Genomic DNA, 11,583 nt, shown 5'->3' on the forward strand with positions numbered 1-11,583 from the left:
CCTGTAGACATAAACCGGTATTGATATGTAAACTTGTGTTGTAACATAGAAAGAGCAGAGACCGAGCCGGACACGTTTATGAGCCGGCCTCGGGATTCTGTAAATCGACGGGCGTCAACCCATGTATATAAGCGGACGACCCGGCGGCGGTTCAAGAACAACAGACAACAATTCGAGACTCAAGCAAAGCGTATTCGCTCCCTGGTCATCGAAACCCTAGCAATTCCACAACAACTGGATTAGGCTTTTACCTTCACCGCAAGGGGCCGAACCTGTATAAACTCTCTGCGTCCCTTGTCCGCTTTAACCCCTTTAAGCTAACCCGTAGCGATGGCTCCACGACTAAGTCCTTTCTCTAGGACATCTGTCGTGACAAAACCACGACACCGACATTACATGACCGCGTTCATGATACTGGTTCTACCGCCGTGCTTCGCACACAGGTGGCTAGTGGGTGTCTGTTTCCCCAACTTTAGTTGAATCGAGTATGACTACGCCCGGTCCTTGTTGAAGGTTAAAACAGCACACTTGACGAAAAATCGTTGTGGTTTTTGACGCGTAGGTAAGAACGGTTCTTGCTAAGCCCGTAGCAGCCACGTAAAATTTGCAACAACAAGTAGAGGATGTCTAACTTGTTTTTGCAGTGTATGTTGTGATGTGACAACCAACAAGTATAGGGGATCGCAACAGTTTTCGAGGGTAGAGTACCCAACCCAAATTTATTGATTCGATACAAGGGGAGCCAAAGAATATTCTCAAGTATTAGCAGCTGAGTTGTCAATTCAACCACACCTGGATAACTTAATATCTGCAGCAAAGCGTTTAGTAGCAAAGTAGTATGGAAGTAACGGTAACAGTGGCAAAAGTAACGATAGCAGTTTTGTAGTAATTGTAACAGTGGCAACGGTAAAGTAACTAAGCAAAGAGCAATATGTAAAAAGCTCGTAGGCATTGGATCGGTGATGGATGATTATGTCGGATGCGATTATTCATGCAACAGTTATAACATAGGGTGACATAGAACTAGCTCCAATTCATCAATGTAATGTAGGCATGTATTCCGAATATAGTCATATGTGCTTATGGAAAAGAACTTGCATGACATCTTTTGTCCTACCCTCCCGTGGCAGCGGGGTCCTATTGGAAACTAAGGGATATTAAGGCCTCCTTTTAATAGAGTACCGGACCAAAGCATTAACACATAGTGAATACATGAACTCCTCAAACTACGGTCATCACCGGGAGTGGTCCCGATTATTGTCACTTCGGGGTTGCCGGATCATAACACATAGTAGGTGACTATAGACTTGCAAGATAGGATCAAGAACTCACATATATTCATGAAAACATAATAGGTTCAGATCTGAAATCATGGCACTCGGGCCCTAGTGACAAGCATTAAGCATAGCAAAGTCATAGCAACATCAATCTCAGAACATAATGGATACTAGGGATCAAACCCTAACAAAACTAACTCGATTACATGATAAATCTCATCCAACCCATCACTGTCCAGCAAGCCTACGATGGAATTACTCACGCACGGCGGTGAGCATCATGAAATTGGTGATGGAGGATGGTTGATGATGACGACGGCGACGGATTCCCCTCTCCGGAGCCCCCAACGGACACCAGATCAGTCCTCCCGAGAGAGATTAGGGCTTGTTGCCGGCTCCGTATCGTAAAACGCAATGAATCCTTCTCTCTGATTTTTTTTCTCCCGGAACGTGGATATATGGAGTTGGAGTTGAGGTCGGTGAAGCTCCAGGGGGCCCACGAGGCAGGGGGCGCACCTAGGGGGGCAGGCGCGCCTCCCACCCTCGTGGACAGGGTGTGGGCCCCCTGGCCTTGATTCTTTCGCCAGTATTTTTTATTAATTCCAAAATAATTCTCCGTTGATTTTCAGATCATTCCGAGAACTTTTATTTCTGCACAAAAATAACATCATGGCAATTCTGCTGAAAACAGCGTCAGTCCGGGTTAGTTCCATTCAAATCATGCAAGTTAGAGTCCAAAACAAGGGCAAAAGTGTTTGGATAAGTAGATACGATCGAGACGTATCAACTCCCCCAATCTTAAACCTTTGCTTGTCCTCAAGAAATTCAGTTGACAAACTGAAAGTGATAAAGAAAAACTTTTACAAACTCTGTTGGCTCTTGTTGTTGTAAATATGTAAAGCCAGCATTCAAGTTTTCAGCAAAGATGATGAACTAACCATATTCACAATAACAGTTAGGTCTCATGTTTACTCATATCAATGGCATAATCAACTAGCGAGCAATAATAGCAAATCTCGGATGACAACACTTTCTCGAAACAATCATAATATGATATAACAAGATGGTATCTCGCTAGCCCTTTCTGAGACCGCAAAACAAAAATGCAGAGCACCTTTAAAGATCAAGGACCGACTAGACATTGTAATTCATGGTAAAAGAGATCTAGTCATAGTCATACTCAATATAAATTAATAGTAATGGATGCAAATGACAACAGTGCTCTCCAACTGGTGCTTTTTAATAAGAGGATGATGATTCAACATAAAAGTAAATAGATAGGCCCTTCGCAGAGGGAAGCAGGGATTTGTAGAGGTGCCAGAGCTCGATTTTAAAATAGAAATAAATAATATTTTGAGTAGTATACTTTCATTGTCAACATAACAACCGAGAGATCTCGATATCTTCCATGCTACACACATTATAGGCGGTTCCCAAGCAGAATGGTAAAGTTTATACTCCCCCTCCACCAACAAGCATCAATCCATGGCTTGCTCGAAACAACGAGTGCCTCCAACTAGCAACAGCCCTGGGGGAGTTTTGTTTGCAATTATTTCGATTTGATTTGCTTAAAGCATGGGACTGGGCATCCCGGTGTCCAGCCATTTTCTCGTGAGTGAGGAGCGGAGTCCACTCCTCTTGAGAATAACCCGCCTAACATGGAAGATACAGACAACCCTAGTTGATACATGAGCTATTCGAGCATACAAAACAGAATTTCATTTGAAGGTTTAGAATTCGGCACATACAAATTTACTTGGAACGGTAGGTAGATACCGCATATAGGAAGGTATGGTGGACTCATATGGAATAACTTTGGGGTTTAAGGGATTGGATGCACAAGCAGTATTCCCGCTTAGTACAAGTGAAGGCTAGCAAAAGACTGGGAAGCGACCAGCTAGAGAACGACAACAGTCATGAACATGCATTAAAATTAATAAACATTGAGTGCAAGCATGAGTAGGATATAATCCACCATGAACATAAATATCGTAGAGGCTATGTTGATTTTGTTTCAACTACATGCGTGAACATGTGCCAAGTCAAGCCACTCGAATCATTCAAAGGAGGATACCACCCTACTATACCACATCACAATCATTTTAATAGCATGTTGGCACGCAAGGTAAACCATTTTAAACTCCTAGCTAATTAAGCATGGCATAAGCAACTATAATCTCTAATTGTCATTGCAAATATGTTCATTCATAATAGGCTGAATCAGGAACGATGAACTAATCATATTTACAAAAACAAGAGAGGTCGAGTTCATACCAGCTTCTCTCATCTCAATCAGTCCACCATATATCGTCATAATTGCCTTTCACTTGCACGACCGAACGATGATAATAATAATAGTGCACGTGCTTTGGACTAAGCTGGAATCTGCAAGCATTCAATAAACAGGGGAAGATAAGGCAATATGGGATCTTGGTTAAATCAACAATAATGCATATAAGAGCCACTTCAACATTTTCATAATGGTCTTCTCCTATCGACCCCCCAAAGAAAAGAAAGGAAATAAAACTATTTACACGGGAAAGCTCCCAGCAAGCAAAAGAAGAACAAGAAATCTTTTTGGGTTTTGTTTTTAATCACTACTACTACAAGCATGAAAAGTAAACTAGCTAAAAGTTACAACTAATTTTTTTGGTTTTTCTTAAGGTTTTTCAAACACTCAAGAAGAAAGCATAAAAAAGAAAATAAACTAGCATGGATAGTACAATGAAAAAGTATGAGCACCGACAACTAGCATGAGTGTGTGAACATAAATGTAATGTCGGTGAGAAATACGTACTCCCCCAAGCTTAGGCTTTTGGCCTAAGTTGGTCTATGCCCATGGATCAAAGTTGTTGTTGGGGTCGTACTGTCGTGCATCCTCAGGGTGCTACTGGTTGGCAATCTCCTCCGGATCCCACTGATAAACAGACTGACGGTGTGGGTCGAGGGATGGCTCCGGTTCAGGTTCCGGAGCTGGTAGCTGGTTCTGGTAGGCGTGAATGGCCTCCGGCGGAACAAGGTACTTGCTTGCAGATAAGTCAAACAAGGAAGGAGCAGGCAAAGTAATAGTCTTAAAATAATTCTTATCAAATATCAGTCTGTAGTTAAGCTCCTTTTTCTTGTTCTTAACAATAAAATCATGTGCTACCATACTCTTATAGTCTATAAAAACAGGAGGCAACAACTTTTCTTCATTCTCATAATGCCTAATAGGTATGTGAAAGTGTGCAGCAAGGCGCGAGGCGAAGATACCTCCCTAGATGGGGCCCTTCGTACGGTTAATATTGAACCGCTTTGCAACAATAGCGCCCATACTAAATGTGTCATCACGGAACAAGGCATGGCACAAAATAACAATATCAGGGGCACTAAGGTTGCCACAGTTTCCGCGACCAATTAAGCATCTACTAGCAAATATTGCAAAGTAACGTAGAACAGGAAAGTGTATGCTAGTAATTCTTGCATCGGAAACCTTCCTCGTTTCCCCTACAGCAATTGTATCAATAAACCCTTCCACATCATTACGATGTGGTTCCTCTACGCTACCCGTAAAGGGCAACTTGCAAACCGCACAAAAATCATAGAGGATCATCTCCTTATACTCATCATATAAATAAAAATCCACCGAAGGTGGTGACCTCTTAGCATGGAAATGAAAATTTTGCACAAAGATATTAGTGAGTAGGAGATACTGTTCGCGTTGGTCGCGGAGGAAGTTAGTGAGGCCTGCATTCTCAGCCAACTCATAAAAATCATCATAAATCCCGGCTGCTCTCAAGAACTCATCACAAGGCCATTCACACGGTCGAACCTCCGCGGTGCGAGGGAGATTATATTTGGGCCTCTTATCTTCTTCACTTTGCTTATCCTTCGAGCTTCGGCTCGAAGAGCCCCTCAAAAATCTCTTCATCATTTTCTGAAAATTTCTGAAATTTTTAGTAACTTCAAATAAAAGTGAACCAAAATCAACAAAATTGATAGCAACTACTCCCACAAGTACCTAGAGACTATATCATGCATTAGAACTACTTGGGACCAAATAAATTTAACATGCAAGCTCAAGAACAGGGTCACCTAAGCAGCAAAATTTTCAATAAATAAAGCACTAGAACAAAAACTAATTGGACCATTGAAGGAGTCACATACCAAAGAACAATCCCCCAAAGCAGTTTTGTGAGTGGAGCTTTGGGCTAGGAGATCGAAAATGGTAGCAAGATGAGCTAGAACTCGTGCTTGAGCTGGCTGGCGATTTTTCTGGGAGGAAGAAGAAGTGTGTGGGTGCAGGAATAAGTGGAGGGGGGCCACCAGGGGCCCACGAGGCAGGGGGCGCGCCCAGGGGGTGTGGGCGCGCCCTGGACCCTCGTGGCCAGGTGCTAGCTCCCCCTGCTGTGTTCTCAGTGCTAGATATTCTCTAATATTCCAGAAAAAATCATATTTCAATTTCGGGGCATTTGGAGAACTTTTATTTTCGGGGTATTTTTTATTGCACGGATAAATCAGTAAACTGACAGAAAATACTATTTTTGCTTTATTTAATCTAAATAACAGAAAGTAGAAGGAGGGTACAGAGAGTTGTGCTTTCTAACTTCATCCATCTCATGCTCATCAAAAGGAATCCACTAACAAGGTTGATCAGGTCTTGTTAAAAACTCATTCCGAATCGCATGAAACCGAAGAATTTTCGAATAGCACTAGGTTACCTCAACGGGGATATGCACGTCCCCAATAATAAGAATATCATATCTCTTTTTGACAGTAGGAAGAGGAAATTCAAAACCTCCAAAAATAATTGATGGAATTTTCCAATAGAGTTGATACTCTGAACTTGAGGTTGTTTCCTCGGAAAGTGTACCATATGCTCATTACCATTGACATGAAAAGTGACAATGCCTTTGTTGCAATCAATAACAGCCCCTGCAGTATTCAAAAAGGGTCTACCAAGAATAATAGACATGCTATCGTCCTCGGGAATATCAAGAATAACAAAGTCTGTTAGGATAGTAACGTTTGCAACCACAATAGGCACATCCTCACAAATACCGACAGGTATAGCAGTTGATTTATCGGCCATTTGCAAGGATATTTCAGTAGGTGTCAACTTATTCAAATCAAGTCTACAATATAAAGAGAGAGGCATAACACTAACACCGGCTCCAAGATCACATAAAGCAGTTTTAACATAGTTTCTTTTAATGGAGCATGGTATAGTTGGTACTCCTGGATCTCCTAGTTTCTTTGGTATTCCACCTTTAAAAGTATAATTAGCAAGCATGGTGGAAATTTCAGCTTCCGGTATATTTCTTTTATTTGTGACAATATCTTTCATGTACTTAGAATAAGGATTTATTTTGAGCATATCAGTTAAACGCATACGCAAAAAGATAGGTCTAATCATTTCAGCAAAGCGCTGAAAATCCTCATCATCCTTTTTCTTGGATGGTTTGGGAGGAAAAGGCATGGGTTTCTGAACCCATGGTTCTCTTTCTTTACCATGCTTCCTAGCAATGAAGTCTCTCTTATCATAACGTTGATTCTTTGATTGTGGGTTATCAAGATCAACAGCAGGTTCAATTTCTACATCATTATCATTGCTAGGTTGAGCATCAACATGAACATCATCATTAACATTATCACTAGGTTCATGTTCATCACCAGATTGTGTTTCAGCATCAGAAATAGAAACATCATTGGGATTCTCAGGTGTTTCAACAACGGGTTCACTAGAAGCATGCAAAGTCCTATCATTTTTCTTTTTCTTCTTCTTAGAAGGACTAGGTGCATCTACATTAGTTCTCTGAGAATCTTGCTCAATTCTCTAAGGGTGGCCCTGAGGATACAAAGGTTCCTGAGTCATTTTACCCCCTCTAGTCATAACTCTAACAGCATTATCATTTCTCTTACTATTTAATTCATTGAGAAATTTATTCTGAGCTTTAAGTACTTGTTCAACTTGAGTGGTAACCATAGAAGCATGTTTACTAATGAATTTAAGTTCACCATTAACTCTAGACATATAATCACTCAAGTGTTCAATCATATAAGCATTTCGTTTCAATTGTCTACCAATATAAGCATTGAAGTTCTCTTGTTTAACAATAAAATTACCAAATTCATCCAAGCATTGGCTAGCAGACTTATAACGAGGAATATCACCTTCATCAAATCTATAAAGAGAATTTACCTTTACTACCTGTGTCGGGTTATCAAGACCATGTGTTTCTTCAACAGGCGGTAAATTAAGACCATGTATTTCTTTAACAGGAGGTAAATTCTTAACATCTTCAGCTTTAATACCGTTTTCTTTCATAGATTTCTTTGCCTCTTGCATATCTTCAGGACTGAGAAATAGAATAACCCTTTTCTTCGGAGTTGGCTTAGGAGTTGGTTCAGGGAGTGTCCAATTGTTTTCATTCGTCAACATATTATTCAATAGAATTTCAGCTTGATCAATAGTTCTTTCCCTGAAAACACAACCAGCACAACAATCCAGGTGGTCTCTGGAAGTATTTCATTTTTCTTGAGAGGATGATCAGGTAAAGCATTAAGTAATTGGAGAAGCCTCCCCCAAGCTTGTGGGAGACTCTCTTCTTCAATTTGCACAAAATTATATATTTCCCTTAAAGCATCTTGTTTCTTATGAGCGGGGAAATATTTAGCAGAGAAGTAATAAATCATATCCTGGGGACTACGCACACAACCAGGATCAAGAGAGTTAAACCAAGTCTTAGTATCACCCTTTAATGAGAACGGAAATAACTTAAGGATATAATAGTAGCGAGTTTTCTCATCATTAGTGAATAGGGTGGCTATATCAATTAATTTAGTAAGATGTGCCACAATAGTTTCAGAATCACAGCCATAGAAAGGATCAGATTCAACCAAAGTAATTATCTCAGGATCGACAGAGAAATCATAATCCTTATCAGTAACAAAGATAGGTGAAGTAGCATAAGCAGGATCATATTTCATTCTAGCATTCAGAGATTTTTCTTTCAACTTAACTAATAATTTCTTAAGATCACTTCTATCATTGCAGGCAAGAAAATCTCTAGAAGTTTCTTCATCCATAACATAACCCTCAGGCACAACAGGCAATTCATATCTAGGGGGAGAATCTTCATCATCACTTTCATCAATATTATCAGTTTCAATAATTTCATTCTCCCTAGCCCTAGCAAGTTGTTCATCAAGAAATTCACCTAGTGGCACAATATTATCAAGCATAGAAGTAGTTTCATCATAAGTATCATGCATAGCAGAAGTGGCATCATCAATAACATGCGACATATCAGAATTAATAGCAAAAGTAGGTTTAGGTGTCGCAAGTTTACTCAAAACAGAAGGTGAATCAAGTGCAGAGCTAGATGGCAGTTCCTTACCTCCCCTCGTAGTTGAGGGATAAATTTTGGTTTTCTCGTCTTTCAAGTTCCTCATAGTGACCAGCAGATATAAATCCCACGTGACTCAAAGAATAGAGCTATGCTCCCCGGCAACGGCGCCAGAAAATAGCCTTGATCAACAGTTTTCGAGGGTAGAGTATTCAACCCAAATTTATTGATTCAACACAAGGGGAGCCAAAGAATATTCTCAAGTATTAGCAGCTGAGTTGTCAATTCAACCACACCTGGATAACTTAATATCTGCAGCAAAGTATTTAGTAGCAAAGTAGTATGGAAGTAACGGTAACAGTGGCAAAAGTAACGATAGCAGTTTTGTAGTAATTGTAACAGTGGCAACGGTAAAGTAACTAAGCAAAGAGCAATATGTAAAAAGCTCGTAGGCATTGGATCGGTGATGGATGATTATGTCGGATGCGATTATTCATGCAACAGTTATAACATAGGGTGACATAGAACTAGCTCCAATTCATCAATGTAATGTAGGCATGTATTCCGAATATAGTCGTACGTGCTTATGGAAAAGAACTTGCATGACATCTTTTGTCCTACCCTCCCGTGGCAGCGGGGTCCTATTGGATACTAAGTGATATTAATACCTCCTTTTAGTAGAGTACCGGACCAAAGCATTAACACATAGTGAATACATGAACTCCTCAAACTACGGTCATCACCGGGAGTGGTCCCGATTATTGTCACTTCGGGGTTGCCGGATCGTAACACATAGTAGGTGACTATAGACTTGCAAGATAGGATCAAGAACTCACATATATTCATGAAAACATAATAGGTTCAGATCTGAAATCATGGCACTCGGGACCTAGTGACAAGCATTAAGTGTAGAAAAGTCATAGCAACATCAATCTCAGAACATAATGGATACTAGGGATCAAACCCTAACAAAACTAACTCGATTACATGATAAATCTCATCCAACCCATCACCGTCCAGCAAGCCTACGATGGAATTACTCACGCATGGCGGTGAGCATCATGAAATTGGTGATGGAGGATGGTTGATGATGATGACGGCGACGGATTCCCCTCTCCGGAGCCCCGAACGGACACCAGATCAACCCTCCCAAGAGAGATTAGGGCTTGGCGGTGGCTCCTTATCGTAAAACGTGATGAATCCTTCTCTCTGATTTTTCTCCCCGAACGTGAATATATGGAGTTGGAGTTGAGGTCAGTGAAGCTCCAGGGGGCCCACGAGGCAGGGGGCGCGCCCAGGGGGGCAGGCGCGCCTCCCACCCTCATGGACAGGGTGTGGGCCCCCTGGCCTTGATTCTTTCGCCAGTATTTTTTATTAATTCCAAAATAATTCTCCGTTGATTTTCAGATCATTCCGAGAACTTTTATTTCTGCACAAAAATAACACCATGACAATTCTGCTGAAGACAGTGTCAGTCTGGGTTAGTTCCATTCAAATCATGCAAGTTAGAGTCCAAAACAAGGGCAAAAGTGTTTGGAAAAGTAGATACAATGGAGACGTATCATGATGTGATATGGTCAAGACGTGATGATATATAAATTGTTGTATGAGATGATCATGTTTTGTAACAGTTATCGGCAACTGGCAGGAGCCTTATGGTTGTCACTTTATTGTATGAAATGCAATCGCCATGTAATTGCTTTACTTTATCACTAAGCGGTAGCAATAGTCGTGATAGCAATAGTTGGTGAGATGACAACGATGCTTCGATGGAGATCAAGGTGCCAAGTCGGTGAAGATGGTGATCATGACGGTGCTTTGGAGATGGAGATCAAAGGCACAAGATGATGATGGCCATATCATATCACTTATATTGATTGCATGTGATGGTTATCCTTTATGCATCTTATTTTTCTTAGTTCTACGGTAGCATTATAAGTGTTCTCCCTGAGTATGCACGGTTGCGACAGTTCATCGTGCCGAGACACCACGTGATGATCGGGTGTGATAAGCTCTACGTTCACAAACAATGGGTGCAAGCCAGTTTTGCACACGCAGAATACTCGGGTTAAACTTGACGAGCCTAGCATATGCAGATATGGCCTCGGAACACTGAGACTGAAAGGTCGGGCGTGAATCATATAGTAGATATGATCAACATAGTGATGTTCACCATTGAAAACTACTCCATCTCACGTGATGATCGGACATGGTTTAGTTGATTTGGATCACGTGATCACTTAGATGATTAGAGGGATGTCTATCTAAGTGGGAGTTCTTAAGTAATACGATTAATTGAACTTTAATTTATCATGAACTTAGTCCTGATAGTCTTTGCATATCTATGTTGTAGATCAATAGCTCGCGTATAGCTCCCCTGTTTTATTTTTGATATGTTCCTAGAGAAAACTAAGTTGAAAGATGATAGTAGCAATGATGCGGACTAGGTCCGTGATCTGAGGATTATCCTCATTGGTGCACAGAAGAATTATGTCCTTAATGCACCGCTAGGTGACGGACCGATTGCAGGAGCAGATGCAGACGTTATGAACATTTGACAAGCTCGATATGATGACTACTTGATAGTTTAGTGCACCATGCTTTACGGCTTAGAATCGGGTCTTCAAAGACGTTTGAACGCCACTGAGCATATGAGATGTTCCAAGAGTTGAAATTAGTATTTCAGACTCATGCCCATGTCGAGAGGTATGAGACCTTTGACAAGTATTTTTCCTAAAAGATGGAGGAGAATAGCTCAGCTAGTGAGCATGTGCTCAGAATGTCCGAGTACTACAATCACTTGAATCAAGTGGGAGTTAATCTTCCAGATAAGATAGTGATTGATAGAGTTCTCTAGTCACTATCACTAAGTTACTAGAACTTCGTGATGAACTATAATATGCAAGGGATAACGGAAACGATTCCCAAGCTCTTCGCGATGCTGAAATCGGCGAAGGTAGAAATCAAGAAAAGGTATC

Source organism: Aegilops tauschii, chromosome 3 (assembly GCF_002575655.3).
Source record: "Aegilops tauschii subsp. strangulata cultivar AL8/78 chromosome 3, Aet v6.0, whole genome shotgun sequence".
Lineage (NCBI taxonomy): Eukaryota > Viridiplantae > Streptophyta > Magnoliopsida > Poales > Poaceae > Aegilops > Aegilops tauschii.